Genomic DNA, 25878 nt, shown 5'->3' with positions numbered 1-25878 from the left:
GAGGTGTTAAAAAGACAAATTCTGTGTCTGAATGACCCATAACAATCTTTTAAAGTCTGTGGTATTATCCTATCAATACTTTAGAAAATCAATGTGCTGAATTCAAAAAGCAGAAAAAAAAAAGGAAACAAAAACAGGAAAATCTTTAGAGAAAAGAAAAACTAATGAAACCAAAGGAAAACATGAAGAAGGGTGGTTGAATAATGCCTTGCTCATGAATGCTTCTGTTTTCAAACAATTCAGTTGGTAAACAGCAGTGGTTGGCAAAATGTTGCTTCTCTTGCAAATTCTGTATCCACTGATAAACACACCCCCATCCATGTTCCCCACACAAACACAACCACAGCCATCTTCCCCACACAAACACAACCACAGCCATCTTCCCCAAACAAACACAACCACAGCCATCTTTCCCACACACCCACAGCCACATTCTTCACACAAACACAACCATCTTCCCCACACAAACACAAATGCAGCCATCTTATTCAAAATAAAAAAAGTAAATTATGAAAAACAGAGGTACCAGTTTATTGTACCTAAAACCCAACAATGTTAAAAATGAATGCAAAAGGATTTTTATGCCCAAGATTCTAGATACCTTAATTGATATTATTTTGAGTAATCAATCCTCTCCAATCCTTATCTAATTTCACTTTAATTGAAAGACATTACTTCAAGAATAAGTGGGTTCTTTTCAATTAAGTTTGTTTCATATTGGGGCTGTTAAATGTAATGAAATCCCTCACTCACAAAAAATATCATAATTTCATGAAAGAATAAGGTGACATCACTTATGGTAATTTTCTATAACTTTGATAACAAATAGCTGGTTGCAGCACTTGTGTGTTAGATTTTCTACAACAGGCATTTAGTGTTACCAGTAGACAAAATTAAGCCACATTTTCAACTGTACCTTTGAGTGTTATAACCAACTTAGAATCAGTAATAGTAAAATATAAAGCAAATTTGGAGGTGTTTGGTCATTGCATCAGTAAGTCTTGGGAAGTGTTCTGATCCAGGGAAAGGAAATATTTTTCAAACGTTTGATCTATTCAGTGCAATAATTATGCTATCATTTATTAAAAATGAACTCATAATTCAAAAGTGTATTAGAAAAGGCTAAAAGATTTTTGAACTTGGATTTGAGTAAATATCTATTAAGTTTTATTCTGGACTTCCCATGGATTAAATAACTAATATATATATATATATATATATATATATATATATATATCCCAATTTTAGCTTTTATCCTTGAGAAACAGGAAAGATAGTAACTACCTTTGTTGAATAGTATAAATTTGCTCTTTCAATATACCTTTTTTTTGCTTAGAAATATTAGAAAATGAACTAAATATGCAAAAATTATCTTTAAGCAAAGAGGTAAGTTGTACTGTATCAATGTCATTTTGTCATGTCATTTGAAAATGAGTCTCATGAAACAGGTGGTAGAGAATTGTACAGATCTTTTTGTGGAACTAATACACACGTGGTAACTGAGAGGAACTTGAAGACGCACATGTTGAAGAGTATTACCACGTGATACATTATATGTACACCTTAAGTGTGAGCACTAAGTAGATACCTTGGACAATCTCTTTATAAGCCATTAAAAAGTCCCCATTACAGATAATATCTAGTCTTGTAGAAAAGACACAATCCTGTGGGAAGAAGATAAATGTGACACATTTTTGGTGTCATCCATTCCCTCCTCAGTAGTAATGATGAGATTCTCATGGAAGATGACAACACTTAACAACAGTTAAATATAGATGCAATGATTATTGAACCAGAAAGCAAAGAAGATAGGATATAATCAGAATTAGGTGACCAACTAAGATTTTGTCAACTGTAATGCACCATATTATTGCTAAAAACTACTAGCCTTTTTAAGACTGTCATTAATTTATTAATCTACAACAAAACAGCAACAGCAAATCAATTCCTCAATGCCTCCAGAAGAGAAAACCCCAAAGGAGATTATCAAATAGAGCTTTGTTGTACCATATCACATTTCTACAGTTGAATTCCTCTTAAAACTGGCATCTTCTGAATGAAGGGAAGGGCATACTGTTAGGCAGTTGAGCTAGTTAGAAATACTATAGGCAGTCAGACAGGGCTAGGTCCTCCAGGATACCAGCACAGTGGAACAAATATCTTGTGACGTTCGAGGAGACACACACCTTGCTGTGGGCCAAATCTCAAAACAGAAAGTAAAACAAATGATACCACATCCTTAAGGATAATAATAATCCTTAGGGATTAGATATGGATCACTTTGAGAGGCTAAGAGTCATCCACCCAGTGCACTAAAGGAGAGTCACTGATCTGTAAGACTGCTCCTTGCTATGTGACTGGCTTTCCCATTTGTCTCTGCTTTGGCTAATTCTACCTGAAAAATTAATTTGATCCATTGACCATAGTTCTGGCCCACCTCATGCCCCTGTCTGCTTTGTCAGTCGCCAGTTTTCCCCACCTTAGACCTGCCTCACCTCATGGGTTTACTCTGTAAAAGTCCCTTAAAGAGTCTAGGCGTTGAGCACAGCGGGTCTGAGTGGGTCTGCAATGGCCTCCCCACTCCTGGCCATGCTTGGCAGACTCTGGAGTTCTAAGAAAGCTGGCACCATCAGTTCCAGAGGCTGGGCAGCCTTGGGTGAGTGCCCCTACATCTTTCACTGAGCCCATGGAATTTGAGATCCTTACTCAGCCCAGCCAGGGAACTTTGCGGATTCCACGTGCACTGGACCAGCTCAGAGGGTCTTGAGTCAGCCTGTCCCACTCCTAGTGACTCTCTATCAATCTGGCGAACTGGGTTTCCAGAGTCCCAGGAGCTGAGGGCATAGAAGAGCATTTCCAACAGACCCTGGGGAAGCCTTGGAATAACACTTGAAACAGAAATATAGGAAAATGACAAAATGAAAGACCAAATTACAATCTCAAACCTCCAGCACTTCCCAAGAAACCTTAGGAGCTATGTACATAGAAGAAAATATATGCCATACACCTGAAATATCAGACACAATAGCAACTGAAATAAAGAAGCAACTATGGGAAGCTATAAAGAAATTCAGACTAGAAATAATCTTCCAGGTAAAAGAAGAAATGATAAAAGTAATGAAGGAGATGCTGAACATATCTAAAGAAGACACAGTTAAAAAATTAGAGGAACTAAACAAAAGATAGGAACCCTGGATTGACAATTTAAGAAACAAGCAAAAGATATAAAGCAGAAGCAAAGAGATATACAGGCAATCAAAAATTCCATTGAAAACTATAAAAACTGCCTAAGTGAAAGTGAAGATAGAATTTCAGACCTCAATGGCAAGATTGCAGCTAGTGAACAGGAAAGAAAAGATCTTTTAAAAGTAACAAGGAATCAGGAAATAACAATTCAACAACTGCAAGATGATGCAAAGAAAAACATAATATTGATAGGGATAAATGAAAAAGAAGAGGACAACAGAAAAGATGTCAAGAGGATATTTAGAGAAGTAATAGCTGAAAATTTCCCAAACTTGAGATTGGAAACTTACATCAGGATCAGTGAAGTACATAGAGATACAAATAGTCATAACCAAAATAAAACTACAAACAGACATATAATAATCACCATCCCAGACATCCAACACAAGAATAGAATATTAAAAGCTGTCAGAGAGAAAAGACAGATCACTTATAAAGGAAAACCTATCAGAATCACAGCAGACCTCTCAGCACAAGCAATAAAGTTAAGAAGAGAATGGAGTTAAGTATTTCAGATCCTAAAGGAAAATGATTTCCAACCTGGACTGATGTACCCTGAAAAACTGTCCTTCAAACTGGATGGAGAAATAAGATACTTGCATGACAAAGAACAGTTGAAGAACTTCATGACCACCAAGCCAACCTTTCAAAGTATACTGAAATATATTTTATATACACTTGAAAAAAACTGCTAAGGAAAGCAGACAATTAAACATAACAGAAGATAAAGATGCAACAGCAGAAAGATAACATGTCAACAATTAACCTACATACAACAGTTATAAACATTAATGTTAATGGTCTCAATGTACCAATTAAAAGAAACAGACAGGCAGAATGTATCAAGAAACAAAATCCAACCATATGCTGTCCATAAGAAACCCATCTAACCCAAAAGGATACTCACAGACTGAAAGTCAAAGGATGGAAAACAATACTTTATGCAACAGAAACCCTCCCCAAAATTGAGAGTGGCTATTCTCTTTGCAGACAATATGAACTTTAAACCAATAATGATTAGAAGAGATAAAGAAGGTCAATACATACTAGTTAGAGGAAAACTTAAAGAGGAAGAGATCATTATCTTAAATATATATGCACCAAATTCCAGAGCACCAAGTTATATAAAACAAGTATTAACAGAAATGAAAAACCAAATTAGCAGGAACACAATTATAACAGGAGACCTTAACATACCATTGACACCAAAGGATAGATCAACCAGACACAAAATCAGCAAAGAAATAACAGAACTGAATCACACTTGTGAACAAATGGACTTGATAGACATATACAGAGTGTTCCATTCAACAACATCAGAATACACATTCTTCTCAGCAGCACATGGGTCATTCTCTAAAACAGACCATATATTAGCTCACAGAACATACTTAAAAATGCAAAAGAGTTGAAATTATCCTGCTCATTGTATCAGATCATAGTGCTATGAAATTAGAAATTAATGAGAAAAGACATTGCAAAAATCCCACAAACACATGGAAATAACACACTCTTGTATAATGAGTGGGTCACAGGGGAAATTAAAGAAATTAAACAATACCTACAAGCAAACAAAAATACAAATACAACTTACCTGCAATCTGTGAGGTGCAATGAAAGCTGTCCTCAGAGGAAAACTTATTGCACTGAGTTCCCACATCAGGAAAACAGAATGATAACAAATAAATAAACTGATGTTACACTCAAACATCTAGAAAAAGAAGAGCAAGTCAAGCCCAAAGCCAAAAGAAGAGAGGAAATTATAAAAATCAGAGCAGAAATCAATGCAACAGAGACTGAGAAAACAATCCAAAGAATCAATCATCAAAGAGTTGGCTCTTTGAAAGAATAAATAAAATTAATAAGCAGCTATACAATCTTATTTTAAAAAGGGAAGAAAAACCTCAAATTCATGTGATTAATGAAACAGGCGAAATCACTACAGACTCTATAGCAATACAGAAGATCATCAACACCTATTTTGAAAACCTCTACTCTCAAAGGTTTGATAACACAGGAGAAATAGACAGATTCCTAGAAACATATGAAGTACCAAAGCTAGCTCAAGAACATGTAAAACTGCTGAATAACTCAATTTCTATTAAATAAATTGAAAATGTAATTAAGTTGTTACATACAAAGAGCCCAGGCCCAGACGGATTCACTGCAGAATTCTACAATAAATACAAACAAGTCTTAATCACCACACTCCTCAAACTCTTAAATGAAATCAAAGGGAATCAATTCTTCCTAAGTCATTCCTGGAAGTAAATATAACGCTAGTACCATAACCTGAGAAAGACCCAACTAAAAAAGAGAATTACATGCCAATCTCCCTAATGAATACAGATGCAAAAATCCTCAATAAAATATTGGCAAATGGGATGCAGCAAATCATTAAGAAGATTATACACCATGACCAAGTGGGATTCATCTCAGGCATGCAGGGATGGTTCAGCATATGTAAATCATTAAATGTAGTCCACCATATCAATAAAGCCAACAGTAAGAATTACATGATCATTTCTACAGGTGTAAAAAAAGCTTTTGATAAGTTCCAACATTCATTTATGATAAGAACCTTACAGAAAATGGGAATAAATCGTCTTTACTTCAATATAATAAAGGCCATCTATAACAAACCAATAGGCAGTATCATACTAAATGGACAAAAATTGAAGGCCTTTACTTTAAAATCTGGCACAATATAAGGATGAACCTTATCACCACTCCTATTTAGTATAGTACTGGAAATACTAGCCAGAGCAATTAGATAGGAGAGAGAAATAAAAGTCATAAAGATAGGAAAAGAAGAAGTTAAGCTATCATTATTTGCAGATGACATGATACTCTATATAGAAGACCCCCAAAACTCTGTTGAAAGACTCTTAGATCTAATAAATAAATTCAGTAATGTAGCTGAATATAAAATCAATACTCAAAAATGAAGAACATTCCTATACACTAACAACAAAGTCACCAAGAGAGAAATAAGAAAAGCCAAACCCTTCACACTAGCAACCAAAAAAAAAATGAAATATTTAGGAATTACTCTCATGAAAGAAGTGAAAGACCTATAAAGGGAAAATTATAATGCACTAAAAAATGAAATTGAAGATGATCTCAGAAAATGGAAAAACATCCCTTGCTCATGGATAGGAAGAATAAATATTGTGAAATTGTCCATTCTCCCAAAACTTTTATACATATTCAATGCAATCCTGATAAAAATACCATCAACATACCTCATAGAACTCGAGAAATCACTCCTAAAATTCATCTGGAGCGAGATGAGACCTAGAATAGCAAGGACAGTTCTAAGCAGCAAAGGCAAGGCAGGAAGTATCACAATCCCTGACTTGAAGTTATACTACAAAGCAAACTAGTAGTAAAATCAACATTGTACTGGAACCAAAACAGAGCCGAAGATCAGTGGAATAGATTAGAAGATACAACCACAACTACAAACACACTCAACCACCTTATCTTCAATAAAGGGGCCAAATATGTTCACTGGAAAAATGACAGTCTCTTCCATAAATGGTGTTGGAAAAACTGGCTCTCCATATGCCGAAAACTAAAACTACACTCATGCCTATCACCACGTACTAAAATAAAATCTAAATGGATCAAAGATCTAAATATTAAAACAGAAACACTAAATCTATTGGAAAACACATTGGGTAAAACCTTGAAGACATAGGAGTAGGTAGAGAATTCATGCATAGGACTAAAACCGCACAAGAAATAGTTCCCAGAGTCAATAGTTTGGATAACCGCTTATTAAAACGTTTCTGCATATCAAAAGAAATCTCCAGCATAGTGAAAAGCAAACCCACAAGCTGGGAAAAAATCAGACAAAGGACTTCTGTCTAAAACATGTAAAGAATTAAAAAAAAAAAATCAGACCCCTAAAATTCAAAGACCCAATTCAAAAAACTATTTTCAGATGAAGAAATACAAACGGCAAAGAAATATAAGAAAAAATGTTGATCATCATTAGTCATTAAAGAAATGCAAATTAAAACCCCACTGAGATTTCATCTCAACCCTGAAAGAATGGCTAAAAACAAGATAACCACCAACAACAAATGCTGGAGAGGCTGTGGGGAAAAAGGAACTCTTGTGCACCGCTAATGGGAGTGTAGACTAGTGCAACCATTGTGGAGGTCTGTCTGGAGATTTCTCAGAAATCTGGGACTGGAAGCCCCATTTGACCCAGCTATACCACTTCTAGGCATATTCCCAGAAGAACTGAAAACATCATACCACAGTTTTATATGTGCACCCACATTTATAGCAGCACAATTTGTAACAGCCAGATCTTGGAAACAACCTAAGTGTCCATCAACGGAAGAATGGATAAAAAAGTTGTGGTATTTTTATACAATGGAGTACTACTCAGCTATAAAGAATGATCACATTCAGACATTTATAAACAAATGGACGCAGCTTGAGACCATACACGTAAGTGAAATAAATCAAACTCACATGTATAAATACCAAATAGTTTCCCTAGTGTAAGAAATGATAAGAATACATAAAAGTATGTGGTAATCGTGATTCCAAATCATTTTGATTTGAATTCATATAATGTTGTCACTCATTAACTGCAATGGTTTTAACCTGGGTGGTTCGATTTTAGTGTCTGTGATAGTACGAATAGCTATTTTGAAGAAAACAACACAACATAAAAGCTAGTGCTGATTTAATATCATCTTGTTTTGAAGTCCCATCAAGCTGTTGTACATCTGTTTCCACTGGTTTTAACATGTTGTATCTTACTATATTTTACTATATGCCATACTATAAACAAAAATTTTTATAGGCAAAGAGATAATATAGAAACTGTTGTTCATTTTCTATTAGCTGGTTCTAAATACCCTGTAATTCTTTTATTTTCTTGAATGGCTCCACACTGTCTTGATATGCTTGATGCTATAGCATAAGAAGTTATACTCAAATAATTCAAGGAAAGAGGCACTATGGTGACTACTATTATGCTAGATTATCTGGTGGTGAAACACAATGATGGTTAAATTGTTCGGTTCTGACCTGCATTGTTCTGTTACAATGTCCTCTTTTACCTCAATCTCCCCTTTTTAAAGATTAATCTATTTTTCTCATTTTTTTAATTAAGGGAAAACTAAATTTAAAAATAGCAGGGTATATTATAGTAACATTTTGCTTTCCTATTAACCTGAGTTGAACCCCAGAATTGCTCTCCCCATCTTGTTCTGTCTTATTATACTATATTCTATTTGGTTTGATAGTATCAAGTTTGAGTGTATAGGCAACCACTTTGAAGGCAATAAGATATACTATGATGCCCATTATGTTTTTACTATTATCTTGTTTTGAAGTCCTGTAAGATCTCCAGTGTAGGTTTTATTGATCTTGTTCTGTACTTTTTTGATCAATTCTATTATACCTGATGATATAGGCAACTCAATTTAAAAATAGCAAGAGGCACAATGGTAACCACTTTTCATCACCTGGTATTGTATTTTTGCATCATGTACTATGCCCACTCTTCTGTAATAACTGACTCTGTTTTGCTTAGTCACATTTGATTTTATTCTCTTAAAAAAAAGTAATAAGAACTGTGGGAGTAATAAAACTAAAAAACGTAATTGTTATTGTAAAAAAGAGAGGAAAGGAAGGTGGACTAAGGTATATAACCGTATGTATGTTTGAGTGTGTAGGATGGAAAATCATATTACTGAGCTTTTGTTCGATCATTGAATGGAACTGAATCCAATATCACTGTGTGAATGTCCACTTTATATACTTCAATTTTATAATTTGGACAATTGTTTCTAAGAAGACAATATGTAACCTATTAACTAGTGATTTCTTACTGTATTTTTTCCTTGATATTCTGTATTACTTGTACTCTTTTACTGCTTTTTTTTATGTCCTTTCTTTTTCCTCTTTAAACAAAAAATGATAATAATAAAAAAAGCTGGGATTGGAAGACCCATTTGTTCCAGCTTTTCCATTTCTAGGCATATTCCCAGACACATAATACCACAGTGATATCATAGTGATATATGTGCACCCATGTTTACAGCAGCTCAATTTTTCTCTCTCTATCTCTCTTTTTTTTTTATTGATAATAGTGATCGAACTCATGACTGCTTGCTTGCAAGGCAGGTACTTATGCCGCTGAGCTAAATCCCCAGCCCCAGCACCTCAATTTGTAATATCCAGATCTTGGAAACAACCTAAGTGTCCATTAACTGAAGGAATGGATAAAACATTGTGCTATTTTTATACAGTGGAGTACTACTCAGTTATAAAGAAGGATCACATTGAGATATTTATAAATAAATGGGCACAGCTTGAAGCCATACTCATAAGTGAAATAAATCAAACTCACATGTATAAATACCAAATTGTTTCACTAGTTTAAGAAATGATATAAAATTATGTGGTAGTCATGATTCCCCATTATATGGCTTTGATGCCTTAAAATTTTTCACTCATTAATTGTAATGGTTTTATTCTGGGCTGTTTGATTTTATTGTCTGTGATGATATGAACAGCTATTTTGAAGAAAACAAGACACCATAATAGCTAGTGCTGATTTAATATCTTTTTTGAAGTTTCATCAAAGTGTTGTTCTTCTGTCTCCATTGGTTTTATCTTGTATCTTATTGAATTTTATTATATGTGATATTATATATAAAATTTTATAGGCAAAGAGATAATATAAAATCATTGTTCATTTTCCCTTAGCTGGATCTAAATACCCAGTAATATTTTCATCATCTTAAATGGTTTTACACTGTCTTGATAAGTTTGATGCTATAGTACATGAAGTTATACTCAAATATTTCAAGGAAAGAGACACTATGGTAACTGCTATTAAGTCGGATTATCTTGTGGTGAAACAATATGTTGCTTAAATTGTTCTGTTCTGACCTATATTGTTATGTTGTTATGTCTTGTTTTATCTTAATCTCCTCCCTTGTTAAAAATTTATTGTTTATTATTTTTTAATTAAGGGATTTTTTTTTTAAAAATAACAAGATATATTATAGTAACTTGATTTCCTATTAACTCGATTTGAAGTCCTATATTGCTCTCACCATTTTGTTCTGACTGATTTTACTCTATTCTGTTTTGCTTGATAGTATCAAGTTTGAGGGTATAAGCAACTACTTTGAAGGCAATGAGATTCACTATCATGCCCATTCTGGTTCGATTATTATCCTCTATTGAAGTCCTGTAATATCTCCAATGTTTAAGTTTTATTGGTTTTGTTCTGTACTCTTTTGTTCAATTTTATTATACCTGATGGCATAGGCATTTCTTTTTAAGGCAGCAAGAGGCCTTATGGTAATCATTGTTGATTTCCTTTTATTCTTTTTTTACATCATGTACTATGTTCATCCTTTGTTTTCACTGACTCTGCTGTTTTGTCACATTTGGTTCTATTCTCTTCCAAAAAAACCAAAACTAATTAGAACTGTAGGTATAATAAACCCAAAATGTGTAATTGTTATTGTAAAAAAGAAAAGAAAAAAAAGTGCTCTAAAGGATATAACTGCAAGTTTGTTTAGGTGTGTAAGATAGATGGCCATATTACTAAGTTTTTGTTGAATCATTGAATACAACTGTTTGCAGTCTCACTGTTTGAATGTCCACTTTGTGTGCTCTAATTTTGTAACTTGAACAACTATTTCTAAGATGACAATATGTAATCTATTAACTAGTGATTTCTTACTGTTTATTTTTTTTGAAATTCTGTATTACTTGTACCCTTTTACTGTTTTGTTTTGTTTTTTCTTTAAATAAAATTAAAAAAAAAAAAGAGTGTAGGGGTTTCGCTTAGAGCACAAGTGCCTGGAAAATGTGAGATCATGTTTTTGATTCCTGATAGAATGATGGAGTTCCTGATGATTTCCTGCCTGGAAAATGTGAGATCATGTTTTTGATTCCTGATACCTAAAAGAAAAAAAAAAATCCTTAGAAAACCCAACCCAACAATGGAAAGGATATGGTTTCCAGGTGGGGATCACTTCCTAGTGAGGCTTTGTTCTCTCCCTCCATAGTTTGTGCATGGTTCTGATTCATGGAGAGGCCTAGGTGTAGCTACTTGTTTGATTATGCTAAATCTGATGGCACTGGCACCAAAAGCTATATTATGGAGCCATTTTGGATTTACTATTGTCTTGTTTTGAAGTCCTTTATTGCATTCCTTTTTTGTGTTTATTGCTTCTATTCTGTTCTGTTTGATTTTTACTAGGTCTGAAGGTATCTGCAGCTATTTGGAAGTAGACAAAAGCATTATGGTAACCATTGTTGATTTCATAAGGTTTTAAAATCCCATATCATTGATACTGGTTTTAAAATAATCCCTAGAAAAGACAGAATCCTTTCCAAAGCCGCTTGGGACCCTTTTGGTCTCTCTCAGGCAGAAGCTTTCTTTCTCTCAATAAATATTTCTGCTCTTAAACTCTGTTCCTCCTAAAATTCATTTTTCAATTTTAGAGAACCCCAAGTTGTACCAGACATACAGTAAATCAGGAATATCATACCTCTGTATCAATATCCTGGTTATAGACTTTCCACATTCATCTGAATTATATTGCACATGTTTCTCCCAGCCTTGCACTAAGAGATTTACTTTGATTTATTTGAGCAAGTAACAGTAGAAAAAGAAAATTATATAGACTTTTTCCAATAATTCAACATTAAATCAAAACTAATTATGTCCTCTTGGATGTAGAATGCCATCATGCTTCATTGATCAGGGAGAAGCCTCGTGACATCAAGTGATATAATTTATTCTGTTTGTGCACCCTAAGTGTGGTTATTTCCCCAGTTCAGCGAATGTGCTTAGAATATAAATGCTCAGATACTGACAAAAATACCTACTGTCCTTTCTTGTGGAATGAATGCATTTGTAACTAATTGGAAGACTTTGTTGCCTTTACTTATCAATATAGTGAATCAAAAGTGATCCTGAAGCACTGGAGGCAGAATATCATAGAAGACAATAAAGAGAAAGAAAAAGTGGCCTCAGTAATGCTTCTTTTTATGTTTCCTTTTTATCTTTGTAGTATACTCCTGAATATACTCAGGAAATAATAAAGTACTATTATAAACTTAGTTTGATACCATATTCACAATTACTTTAATACTTTGTAACAAACTGACATAGTCCATGATACTTCTAATGTAGTTATTGATCTATAAATTTATTTTCTTTAATTCTCATGATCAGAAGAACATTAAGCTTAGCACAAAGCAATAGCTGGTTTCTTGGCCTTCAGTTAGTCTGCAGAGACCTTAAGTCCTACATCACACCACAGAAAGTGACTTTATTTTGTCACAATGTCTGACTGCTAATAGAATCAGTTGATTAGGACATAGCAGCAAAGGATACCAGAATATGGGAGCGTTATTCTACAAAGGCATAGGTATCACAGTTTCTGGCAACTATATTTTTAGAAATATTAAGATATTTCATCCTGAAAAAGGACAAGTTGCTATTACTTCTTTTCTCTACTAATGAGAAAGAATCATATTGGTTGGTGGGCCTCTTTGGATTTTGGAGGGAGCAAATATTGTATTTAATTATATTACCCTGACACATTTACTAAGTGGCTCATCAAACTGCCAGCTTTCTGTTGGATTAAGTGTAAGAAAAGGCTTTCCAGCTGGATCAGATAAGATCTTCTTGAAGACTGCTTCCTACCTAGTCCTTATTAACCGCTCAATGTGATGATGCTTAAAATATCTGTCTGATGAGGGTGATTCATGAAGCGTGTCTTAGGCTTATAAAGTAAGACGGAGAACAGGCTGCTTAGGTTTTGGAGCAAAGCTTGAATTTTTTAAGTGACTGGAAACAATATTTTACTTGTTATTGTACAATAGAAGATATTATACATATAACAAGTGACTCACAAACTTAGATTTTGCATTATGTATGATGCTTTTGATCTAACAGCCAGAATTTTAGACATATGTAGAAGTGCTCCATTGCAAATGGCTGTGATATGTTCAGGAGTCAATCTGAAAAAAAAAATGTTTTATTCTCTTGCTTCCTTTCTCCTGTCATTTCTCCCTGAACCCATAATTATACTCCCATTGGGTTTCCTTCTGGTAGCTAAATAAGTAGAATGAATTTATCCCCAAAGTAGAATACTACAATTGAACACAGAAAAGTTTGGGAACAGAAAATCTTGCCAGCACACAAAACTTCATTACTGTTTTTTTGTTTGTTTGTTTGTTTGTTTGTTTGTTTGTTTTTATTTGATCTGAACTTAGGAATTATTGGAAGTACAAATAGGTAGTGACTCACAACAGTAGTTAATAATTTGTCTATATGGAAGATGGATTTGTATAAAGATCCAAGAATATGCCTGCTAAGAAAATTTATGGCTGATTTCAATGTTCTAAAGAGGAGCACCCATAATCAGATGAGTAAGATACCATGGTTGTAGAATGTCAGTCACTTGCATTGTGCATTCATTCCTGTTTGTTGGTTTCTACAGCCATGGCCTTGATATGAGGAATAGTGATTTCTCCAGAATTCAGTGGTATGGAATATGCCACTTGAGAGCGTGAAAATATATTAGCAATGGTTAGTGCCCAACCTGTAAGGTAAAGAACATTTGTACGGTGCCAACCAGGGAAAGCAGGCAGCTGCCTGTTTTCAAAATGTTTGCATTGAACATTGTTTGAAAGAAATATTAAGGGTTTCTTTCCATATACCAATAAAAAATTTTGAGAAAATATTGGACATTTTCTATCCACTCAGTTGCTGTCAATTTTTTTAATTCATATACTAACAATTCTATTCACTATCAAGTTTTCAGAGTCTTACTCTGATCAATGGCTTTTTTTAAATTACAAAACAGATGAGACTACTGACTGATGCAGGGTTCATTAACCTAACAGATGCTTCTCTGTAAGTAACATCCACTATCCTCAAATAAATGGCTCGGGGAACCTCATAGATTTGGAGTTTCGTGCTATGAGCTAACATTCTTTATTGCCAATTTATATATTCTGGTGTGAAGGGAAGTAATTATTAGAGGGACCTCTCAAAATTATGTGATTTTTAAAGTATTATTGTGACACAATCTTATTCCTCATTCCTTCAAGTTTTATGTTATAATCTGATATTTGGGTACTTAAATATTTGGGTACTCAATTTTCCACAGTGACTAAAAAATGAGACCAGTAAGGTAAAAACCTAAAATTTCCACCAGGTAATTTTGAAAATCACAATCTACTAACTACAATAACATGAAAGAGGTCATTATTTGGTTATTTTGGTGATTGGACATTTAAATTAATAATTGATGTTTGCTATCACAAAGTCAAAAGTGGAATAGCATTTGTCAAATGCAGTAGATTGCCCTGACTATATCTTATTCTTGTCATGTGCATTGATATGCATGAAATATCCCAATGGTTAAAATAAACAAGAACCCTAACCTGTCTACAGTAACTGTTCTGAAAACTTCTAATAAAAATATTAGCAAAATGAGGTGCTAAATAATGTAAAAGGAATGTAGAATTGATGGCATAAAATGAATGTTTTAAATTTAAACCTAGTGGAGAGAATTCTTAAGAGAATGAGAATGCTGTAGTTATCCCAAAGTTTCTCTTTTGTATGTGATTTTGATAAGTTCATAGATGGATAGATGTAGAAATACAGCTATTTTATTACAGTTTCTTTCCCTTTATTTCAGACCTCAGAGATAGATCGAGTGACTAAGGAATAACATATTTCCCCACTTACCAAGATAAATATATATTTACTTTTTGAATAGCAGCATTAATCAAGTAGGATTTTTGAAAAATTTTGTTTGAATGTTCAAGTGTGATTAAAAAGTTACTTCTTGCACTGAGAAGTTGGAATGGTACTTTCTTACCTTTAAACTCTGTTTGTGGACTGTGGAGGTTAAGAATATGTCAAAAGTTAGAATATTTGACTCGGAAGACTGTCGCATGAAAAAAGGGATAGAAAATTTTCTCTGCATACTATGACTCATGCCTTGAGCCCTGAGCAGACATACTGCAAGAAATTCTGGACCAGATGGAGAGGCCATGCCAGAGGCTTTAGTTTATGATAGATACCATTTATGCAGATCTGCCAGCCAGGTTGATATTCAGATTACTATAGTCCCAGCTATATCTGAATACCTCTATTCATACGGCCAAATGAAAATGAGAAGAAAAATAGAATTTTTGTGTGAAGTTACTAAGCTTTGAAATGCTTTGCAATAGCAATTGTAACAGGATATTTACTGGTGCTGACTAAATTGATTTGCAGGTTAATTGGTGTAGGTGACACATTTTCCAATATGCAGTCCACCTTTTCAACATGTAGAGTTGGGACTCTCATTTTATTTTTTATATTATGTTATGGCTAAGGCATTACTTGTGGTTTTGGTCCTATAATTGCATTCACTTTTTATGGGTTTAATTTAATAAGAAATATAATGAGAACAATGTGTTTCTAGATCTGTGACTATAGATGACTTTCTAATTTGTCACAAGATTATGAAACCCGAATAACTTTGGGTTTGCCACAGAAAAAGAGGCATTCTGGAACCTGCAGCTTCATAAACAATCTTTCCTGTCCAAGGCTCCGGGACAGCTCACATCTAAGTTCCCAAAGCTGTTCTGAAGTTTGCATCTCTTTCAGTCAGTGAGACCTTTGTACCACTTACTAAATCTCTTTTTACATGAACCATCTACTTTTGATTCTATTGCATGAGAAGTGTTTCTCTGATGTCCAAAATGAGTTCTTAAGAAGAATCAATGAACATGAAAAAAACAAACACTTGTAAATTGTCTCGAACATACAAGCTCAAGAAAAAGGAATTTCCAATACTGTGCAACTTATAAAGACTTTATTCTTTCATTAATTTCTTAGTTTATCTTTGATCCAACATTCATATTTTAAATATTTATTCTATAGTGAAAAGTAGAATTTTCTTTATGCATTTTAAAGGCATAAAGAAGAGTCTTTATATACCATTTCTGTAAAAGTTCTATTCTTTAAAGCGTATAATTTATGAAAGTAGGTCTTATGAACAAATATGCCTATTTCCTGTACTTCTAATAATGTTCTAATAATGCTGGTAACTACAAGATTAGAATCAAAAGAAGTTGCCTTTTCTGTTTAATAAGAAAGTCATAACCTCTTTTCATTTTTTATTACTAAGGTTTATCTTTAATAATCTTGTTCAATCCTATGGGTGCAGAATAAAAAGATTTGAAGTAGCTAGTACAGGGAAAAGTTCATTACGGAAGGGAACTGATTGTCAATATTGGAAAAATAATCTAACAATAGATGATTATCTTGCATTTTAATTTAACTTGGCTAAGTAGACAAACAGGCCTAAGGATCTGCAAATACTTTTAATATTTGAAGAAGAAAAAGAATCTGAAGGTAAAATCATGTCAGCATTTTGAAGTTGTACATGCACATCCTTTGCTATTTAAAATTTAATGATATAAATTTTATAAATAGAAGTTTAGTTCTAACTACATAAAAGAAAGATAAATGTTACCCAGTCGCTTATGAGATTAAAACCTCCTTCAGTATTTTAAAATTTCTCTTTGATTTTTGAGAACACAATAAGGAAACTTCATAAAAACACCTGCAATAATTACTTTTTTCTATAAAATATTTTAAAGTACTCACATTAACTATTCTTTTTTACAGTTTGGAATACAGTTACCTCATCTTTGTGAAGTTGTTTTTTGAACATTTTTTAATTGTTCACTAGGTCAAGTTAGTGGCTAAAATTTCAGTTTTATAATTTTTCAGTGAGGACATTAATATTACATTTTTGCTGCTTCTTACCTAATGAATCTGTTTAAATTTAAAGCAAAGTAACTTTTTTTTTAGTTTTTAAAGTTTTGTTTCCTCATGTAATGAGTCATACTATATTTATTTGTTGTACCATTCCTGAATCATATAAACATAAAACTGAATATGATTTAAAATGATATCGTATATGTGCTGCTATGAAATATTTAGATGAACAACTTCTTTTCTATCTGGTAACTATTGTGTTCCTCTACTGTCATGAACATTTGGGATTTCTTGAACCTTTATTTTCAGTTGTACATGTATAAGCGCATAAGCACCTCTCCATTAAAAACTTAAAATATGACACTTTAGATTAGTATTGACAATGTCCCAAAGCAGTCCATTGATAAGATATTCTGCATGAACATTAACATTGTGTCTAAATATTTTGTGAGTCTTCTATCCAGTAAACAATGATAGAAACAGTAAAACTTTTCCTTTACACTGCTTATATTCTAATAATTTTAATGTTGTTCAAATTTATTTTGTTAAAGAGAATCTTGGCTATTTGGAAATGAATACTAGATAATAGTATCCTAAGCACTCAGAGAATGTGAACATCAAAACAGTGAACTGAACCTATTTTTTAGATAAAATTCTTATACATTAATTTTTCATTACACCAAAAATATTACAGGCCTTAATAATTCCCAACAAATTTGTAGATGCTCTAGTTGACAGTAAAAAAGGCTTTGAAAAAATAAAATCATTGTATTCGAGAGAGGAGCAGGATATATTATAGTAACCCACTTTGACTTTCCATTACCTCGATTTAAAGCCCTGTATTACTCTCACAATCTGGTTTTTAACTGATGTTCCCCTATTCTGTTTTGCTGGATAGTATCAGGTTCGAAAAGTTAGGCATCAGCTGTGAAGATAATGAGATTCATTATAACGCCCATTCTCGTTGACTTTTATCTACTTTTGAAGACCTACAATGTCTCCAATGTTTTGGTTTTGTCGGGTTTGTTCTTTACTGTTTTGTTCAATTGTATTATAACTAATGGTATAGGCAATTCTATTAGAGATAGCGGGAGGCATTATGGTAACCATTGTTGATCACCTTGTATTATGTTTTCACATTATCTATTATGTCCACCCTTTTGACTTGACCGATTCTGTTCTGTTATGTCACATTTGGTTCTACTCTCTTCCAAAAAAGTAATAAGAACCGTGAGAGCAACGAAACCCAAAATGTGTAATAGTCATTGTACAAAAGAGAGGAAAAGAAAGTGCTCTAAACTATATAGCTGCATGTATATTTAAGTGTATAAGATAGAATATGATATCACAGAGTTTTATTGGATCATTGAACAGAACTGTTTGCCGTATCATTGATGGAATGTCCACTTTACAAGCTTTAATTTTGTGACTTGAACAATTATTTCTAAGATGACAATATGTAATCCATTAACTAGTAATTTCCTACTGTTCATTTTTTTTCTGCAAATCTGTATAACTTGTACCCTTTCTCTGCTTTTTTTTCTTTTCTCCTTAAATAAATAAAATTTAAAAAAATAAATAAATAAATTTATTATAAATTAAAAAAATAAATAAAAAAAAGAGAGAGGAATTAATTTATGTTGTAGGCCATGAGGCACAAAATACATTACACGTCCATCTTCCTTGTATATTCTTCCATGTGGAAGATTATCTATATCATGGACAGACAGACGTCCACATCGCAACCGTGAGCATCAAAGTGAAGCAAAAATGATTCATTGGATCATTAATTAGATGCCAAAGTTTGTTTTGTGACTATTCAACTCCAACTAAGGGTTACTTTTCTCCTCTGCAGAGGTTTAAGAAAATCACAATTCACATATTTGAAGAAGGTGTATTAGCAGTAATGTTCCCAAGTCCAACTCTCTAAAGCATTTGTCTACGTAAATGTCAACTCATTAACAAGCCAGCCACTTTGGTTATCTTTTGTGAATGAGTTAAGGCAAACGCCCAGACAGGGCCAGGTAGTGTCTGCATGTGTGTAACTCTACAATATGGCTACTTTGTTGGCTACATGGCAGAATAGTAATTTATTACTCTCTAGCTACTGTCTTAGGACAGTTGAATAATTACTGCTTTCAACCTACATTGTTACTTCTTTCTAGCTCTCGGGTGAAATCACTTTCTTGTATTAATAAAGTGAATTACTGTTAAAAACATATGTGTATCTTCTATATATGTAAATATATACACATATGGAACATATATACAATGTATGACAGATGTACACATGAAAATATATATATATATATATATATTTTTTTTTTGTAACATTCTTCTTTAAAATATTAAAAATATTTAACTAGTCATTAAAGATAATTTGAAGGCTGATGATATAGTTCAGTGGAAGAACATCTGCCTAGCATATAACCCTGGTTCCATACCCAGCACCACACATGTACACATGCACAAAATCAGACATTTAACTGGATGTGGTGGCCACTGCCTGTGATCCCAGGTAATTGAGGGGAGAGGACAACTTGAGCCTTGAATCTGCAGGCTAGCCCAGAGAAACAGATTGAAAACCTGTTTGGAAATAAAATTTGATAATACAACATGGAAACCATTCAGTTTATCTTTTCCTTGAGGCACAAAAATAAGCCTTATCTATGTACAGAATGGTCATTTCTATTAAATCATTTATAATAAGCTAGTCTATCAGTCTTGTCTTCACTATTATTTTTTATTTTAAAGAGAAAAAATAAAAACAAAACAGAGTTTCCCAAAAGGTTAGTAGAAGGGTCGCAATAATTAACACATTGTATTTTGGTGTCTTTGCAGTAGTAATTCACAATACAAGATATAGACATAATATTTTGTATAAGCAATATTAGCACAAACCTTTCTTTTCTATGATTTCATAGAAACTATAACCGTGTATCTTGTATAACCATATTATCTTGTATTTAAATATATATTTTTGTTTTCTCTTTTTTTCCCTCTCTCCCTTTTTATAGTTTGTCTTTTCTTTTGTAGAGTTTCTTCTCAATTCACAAAAGTCTATTATAAACTTTGGGACTCACTTACTTGTTCAGTTTTTCACACTAGTACGACAACGCAATCCTTACATGTGGTTCTGATTTATTTTACTTGTGAGTACGGTCTCGAATTACATACATTGATTTATAAAAGTATTGTTTATTCTTCTTTATGGTTTAGTAGTACTCTATTGTATGAAAAGTACATCTTTTTTCATCCATGCTTAGGTTGACAGGCATTTTGGGTTTTTCTCATATTTAGCTATTACAAATTATGTTGCTATAAAAATGTGTTTCATTCTTCTGGGAAAATACACCAAAGGGGAATAGCTTCTAATCCTAGATATTGTGGAATTACCACACTGATTTCCAGAGTTGTTGCACCAGCCTAGACTCCCACCAACAGTGCAGAAAGGTTCCTTTTCTGCACAGCCCCTCCAGTATTTGTTGTCAGTTGATTTTTTGATGACAGCCATTCTTTCCAGTGTAAGATAAAATCTCAGTGTTGCTTTAATGTGCATCTTGTAAATGACTAATGATGTTGAAAATTTTTCATGTATTTATTTGTCATTTGTATTTCTTCATCTGAGAAATGTGTCTTCATTCAGATGCCCAGTTATGGACTAGATCTTTAAATTTCAGGGTTTTTTTTTTTTTTTTTTTTTTTCAAGTTTTAATCTATTCTCGATGGAAGTCATTTTTCTGAGTGACAGTTGGCTATAACATTTTCCTACTCTGTCGGTCTCCTTCACTCTGTTACTGATTTCTTTCACTGTACAAAATCTTTCTCATAAGGTAGGATAACATTTGTTGATATTTTGTAATATTTTCCTTGAAATCTGGGCTTTTCGTGAAGCCTTTGCCTAAACCTATATTTTTGAAGTTTCTACCTATTTTTCTTCCTGAAATTTTGGTGTTTCTATGTAAATATTCAGATCTTTGATCCATTTTGACTTTAGTTTAGTGCATGATGATAAACCAAGGTCTAATTTTAGTCTTTAACATGTGCAAAGCCAGTTTACCAGTGCCATACATTAAACAGACTTTCAGTGAACATGTTTGACTCTTTTGTCAAAGATAAAGTGGCTGATTTTGTTTGGGTTTTTGTCTGCATCTTGTATTTTGCTCCACTAATTCTCTTGCCTACTTTTTGGAGTTATGTTTTGTTTTGTTTTGTTTCCCAATACATGCTGATTGTGTCCCCGTAACTTTGTAGTATAATTTCAGGTCTGGGATTTTGAGGTCTGCTGACTTGTATTTATTGTCCAACATAACTTTATTTATTTTAGGTTTCAAATGGTTTCAAATTAATTTTAGGAGTATTTTCTGTAGTTCTGTGAGATATGCTCATGATATTTCAACGGAGATTGCATTGATTCTGTATAGCAGTTTTGGGATTATGACAATTTTCAGTATGCTGTTTCTTCCTATTCAAGAGCAAAGGGTATGTTTCCATTTTGTGATATTCTCTTTGATCTTCCTTTTTAGAGTAGTATAATTTTCACTGTACAGTTCTTTTACATCATTTATTAACTTGATTCATAAATATTTCATTTTTGAAACACATGGTCTTTCAATTTTTCTTGATTTGATTCAATTAACAGCAAAATTCAGTAATGTCTTATTGCAACATAGCAGGAAATTACCATAAATGAATACACGTTAAGGTAAAATTTAATTACATTTTCATTTGCATTGCTGATATCAGATTATTTAGAAAGATTTTATCTTCTTGGTTGAATGTTGTTATGATCATGTCTAGCAATGCGTGCATTTCTTCTGTGTTTTACATCTTATTAGAATATAATTTGTCATGATAGATATTGATGATCTTCTAAATTAATGTTGGGTATATTGTGGTTTCCTCTTTTTCATTTCTAATTGCTTGAATTTTTTGTTTTTTCTTTCCTCTTTTTGATTTCGTTGACTACTGGTTTACTCATTTTATTTATTCTTTCAAAGAATTAACTTTTCAATACATTGACTCTTTTTCCTGCTTTCTTTTTCTCTATTGCATTAATTTCTGCTCCAATTTTTACAATTCCCTCCTTTATATGAGCTTTGGATTTGATCTTTTCATTGTTCTAGAATTTTGAGTTTCAGCATTAAATTGTTTATTTGAGCTCATTTTATTTTCCTGATTTATGAGTTCATAGCTATAAATTTCTCTCATAGGACTGCTTTTATTGTATCCTCTAACTTTCAGTATGTTGTATCACATTATAATTTAACTGTATGTACTGTTTGCTCTGTCACACATTGGTTTTTCAGAATGGTGTTTAAATTCCATTTGTTTATGTATGAATTTTCTTGTGGTTGATTTATAGTTTCTATGGTCAAATAGTACACATGGGATGATTCCACTTCTCCTGCCTTTGTTTTGTCAGCAAATACATGGTCTGTTTTGCAGATCATCCTCTATGTCTCTGAGAAAAAATGTGCATTACAGTGTTTTGAGGAGGAATACTTGTGGGTATCTATCAATTCCATTTGCTCACAGGCTTAATTTAATTCTAATATGTATTGGATTTTTTTTCTAGTCGATCTATCTACTTGTGAGGGTGAGATATTAAGACCCTCACTACACCTCTATTAGGGTTTATTTGGTTTTTCATGTTTGCTAATATTTGTTTTATGTAGTTGGGTGAATCTGTGTATGGCACCAAATATTTATGGCTGTTTTCTCTTCTTATTGGAATTTTCCCTTAATAAGTATTAAGTGATCTGCTTTATCTCTTTTGATAAGTTTTGGCTTAAAGTTTTTGTGTCTGCAAATAGACTAGCTACTCCTGCTTTTTTCTGGGTTCTGTGGCATGGAGAATTATTTTCTGTCTTTTGACTTTTAGTCTATGAAGTTTTTTTTTGGGGGGGGGGTCAAACATGTTTCTTGAATGCAACATATAGTTGGATCTTGCTTCTTGGTCCATTCCGCTAGGCTGTTTCTTTTAATTGGTGAGTTGTGATCATTTATGTTGATGGTTATAACTGGCAAGTGTTGGCTTTTCTTTTAATGTGGTTTTCTGTTATTTTTTCTGTCTTTCTTCTGTTTAACTGATCCCTCTGCCTGATCGCTTTCCTCTATTGGTATTTGTGGTCCTCATTGTCTGTTTTTAATATATCTTTCAGATTATTCAATAAACCTAATTTGTTGGTCATAAATTTCTTCAGTTGCCTGTTTGTCATGGAAGTGTCTTATTTTGCTGTTAATTTTGAAATACAATTTTTTGGGTTATATTAATCTGAGTTGAAGATTGTTTTCCTCTTTGGCTTCAACTACCTCATTCCATGGTATCCTTGACTTGAGTGTTTTTGTTGAGAAGTTTCTTATTATTCTGATGGGATTTCTTTTACATATGATATGTTTTTTTTTCTCTAGCTGATTTTAATATTTTATTCATTTTCTTAGTTCCTAAAATCTTGATTGTTATATGCCTTGCTGTATATTTATTTTGAATATGGCTATTAGGAGTTCTACATGTTTCATCTATCTGTACATCAAATTCTTTATCCATTTCTGGGAAGTTTTCTGCCATTGTTTCTGTAAAGAGATCTTTAATGACTTTGCTCTATCTCCAGCTTTCTCACTGATTCCAATCAAGATTATGTTCTTCTTTTTTGCTTCATCCTGTAGCTGTTGTATTGATTTTTCATAGTTTCTTGCAACTTTTGAATAGCTTTCCTTTCCTGGCCCCTAGCAATGTTCCTGTCTTTTGTATATGATACTCTATTCATGCCTTCATTCAATCTTCTACATACATTTTCCGTGGAGTTTCTGATCTGCATTTGTGGGATCAATTTCATTGATACCATTTCTTGTCTATGTTTGACATTCATGGGTTCCATCATTTTTGTAAGCTCCTCCATGTGTTTCTGTTTTAATGTTTCTTTTTATTTTAATAGTCATATCCTTTTACACCTAGAGATTATTTTTTTTCTGTGGGTTCATCCATTTTTATTTTTAATTTCTGCTGCAATCATTTCAGAGATTTCCACTGGTTGGCTTCTAATTTCCTTTGTCTCTTTGTGCTCTGGACTAGTCCAGAGTGGACTGGGCATTTTGGATTGCATTCTGTTTCTTTGTCTTCTCATTTTTACTTTTACTTTTATTTTATTTTAATTTATTTTCTGTGTTGATACTTGTAAATTTCTTATGGTAGCCTTATCACTGGTTGTGAGGCTTTTTTAGGAGGTGTCTGTTTCTCTGGATATGTTCTAGTTAAGTGGTTTTTGATCTTTATGTGAATTCCAAGAATCTACCTTCCAAGAATAGTAGGTCTGAGGTGTTTCTATCAATTTGACTTAGGACCCGTTCTTTTGATACTGAACAACTGTTATGGTTATCACTCCTATAATAACAATCATACAGGGGTAAAAAATGGTTATAGATATATGACATCCTGGTTAAAGAACTTTAGCAATAGACTCCAATATAGCCAGGTTATTGACAAACTGTGTTAACCTTTAGACTAGTATCTATAACTGTAGGAGAACGGTCTATGGAAATATAATCCAACTTAAATCAGAAAGTTGTATCCAGTGATTTTCCACTTAGTAGAGTTATTTTACCCTGTCATGGGAGGGAGGGTTCAGGAGGATAGTAACATGGAGCAATGAATGAAGTTAAATATAGTCAGAGCATGCTTTGAAGTCACACGATGATTATCCAAGTCTTGGGTAATTGTAGAGCACAGTTGGGAAGAACTGAGTAAGAAAACCTTAGAGTTCTGAAGTGAACCAGAAAGAGAAGATACAATGTTTATGCTCATGAAAGTATCCTAAAGTCAAGCAAGATAGTTGATGACAGAGAGGAAGAGGACATGTGTAATAAAACAAAAAGAAACATCAGAGATTGCCTTTTGACTCATACAACGAATGCTGCATGGAATAATTCTATGCCTCACGTTCCATCTGTCCATCTTGTACACCAAAACTAGCATCCTACTCTATAGCTGGAGTTTCCACAGGTCTCCAAACCTTGAATCCCATCAGGAGAGGGAAGCAGGGTGAGGGCGGATCTTGGAATTCTTTTACCAGCCATACCTGAGCAATGAAGCAAGAGAGGAGCATGAACGCAGCCTTTTCTCTGGGGCAACACCATCCCAGGGCCTGCTTTGTTATTATTGAGTAAAAATAAAGACTAAAATATTACTGCTTTATTTTAAAATATATCACAAATTATTTGACATTACTTCCATTAGACTCTGCTTATCTCTCCCCCTGATTATGGGCCAGCCCTAGTTCCAGGTTTCAACGAGTGGAGTGGAATAGAAGTGATGTATGACTTCTGAGTCCACAGGATGAAGAGAAGTGAACACTTGCCTGTCTCTTCGGCCTATTGTGATTATCTTACTTGGAATCGCCATTACTCTGCTTGGAAGAGATGTGGTCCCTTGTATTACAACATACAGATTTAGGCTGTGCCTACAAACACAGGTCCAAGCTGACAGCAAAAAGCAGTAGACTGCACTTGATAGAGGACCTCAGTGTGTGGCAACCTCCAGGCTTCAAACTGACTGCTCTGGTAGTAGGTAAAGTGGGGTACACATGGTTGATTCTTGACCGCATTGTAGATTGTCTTTAGTTATGCACCAAGAGATAATTGAAATGCAAGCTACTACCATATAATTATTAATATGTTTGAGTTATTTTTCACCAGTTTAAGAATGCATCAGTTTATTCCTTTACCAAATAATTATTATATATCTGCCAAGCATCAAGCAGCATTTTAGTTGCTTTAGAGTGTGAAGCAGTTCACATTAAAAAAAAAAAAATCTTACCTCCTTCAATTTGTACTTCATAGGC

Source organism: Cavia porcellus, unplaced genomic scaffold (assembly GCF_034190915.1).
Source record: "Cavia porcellus strain 051 isolate PalLab524CR breed Dunkin Hartley unplaced genomic scaffold, mCavPor4.1 scaffold_14, whole genome shotgun sequence".
NCBI classification, from domain to species: Eukaryota; Metazoa; Chordata; class Mammalia; order Rodentia; family Caviidae; genus Cavia; species Cavia porcellus.
Note: the sequence above shows the minus strand (reverse complement) of the source record.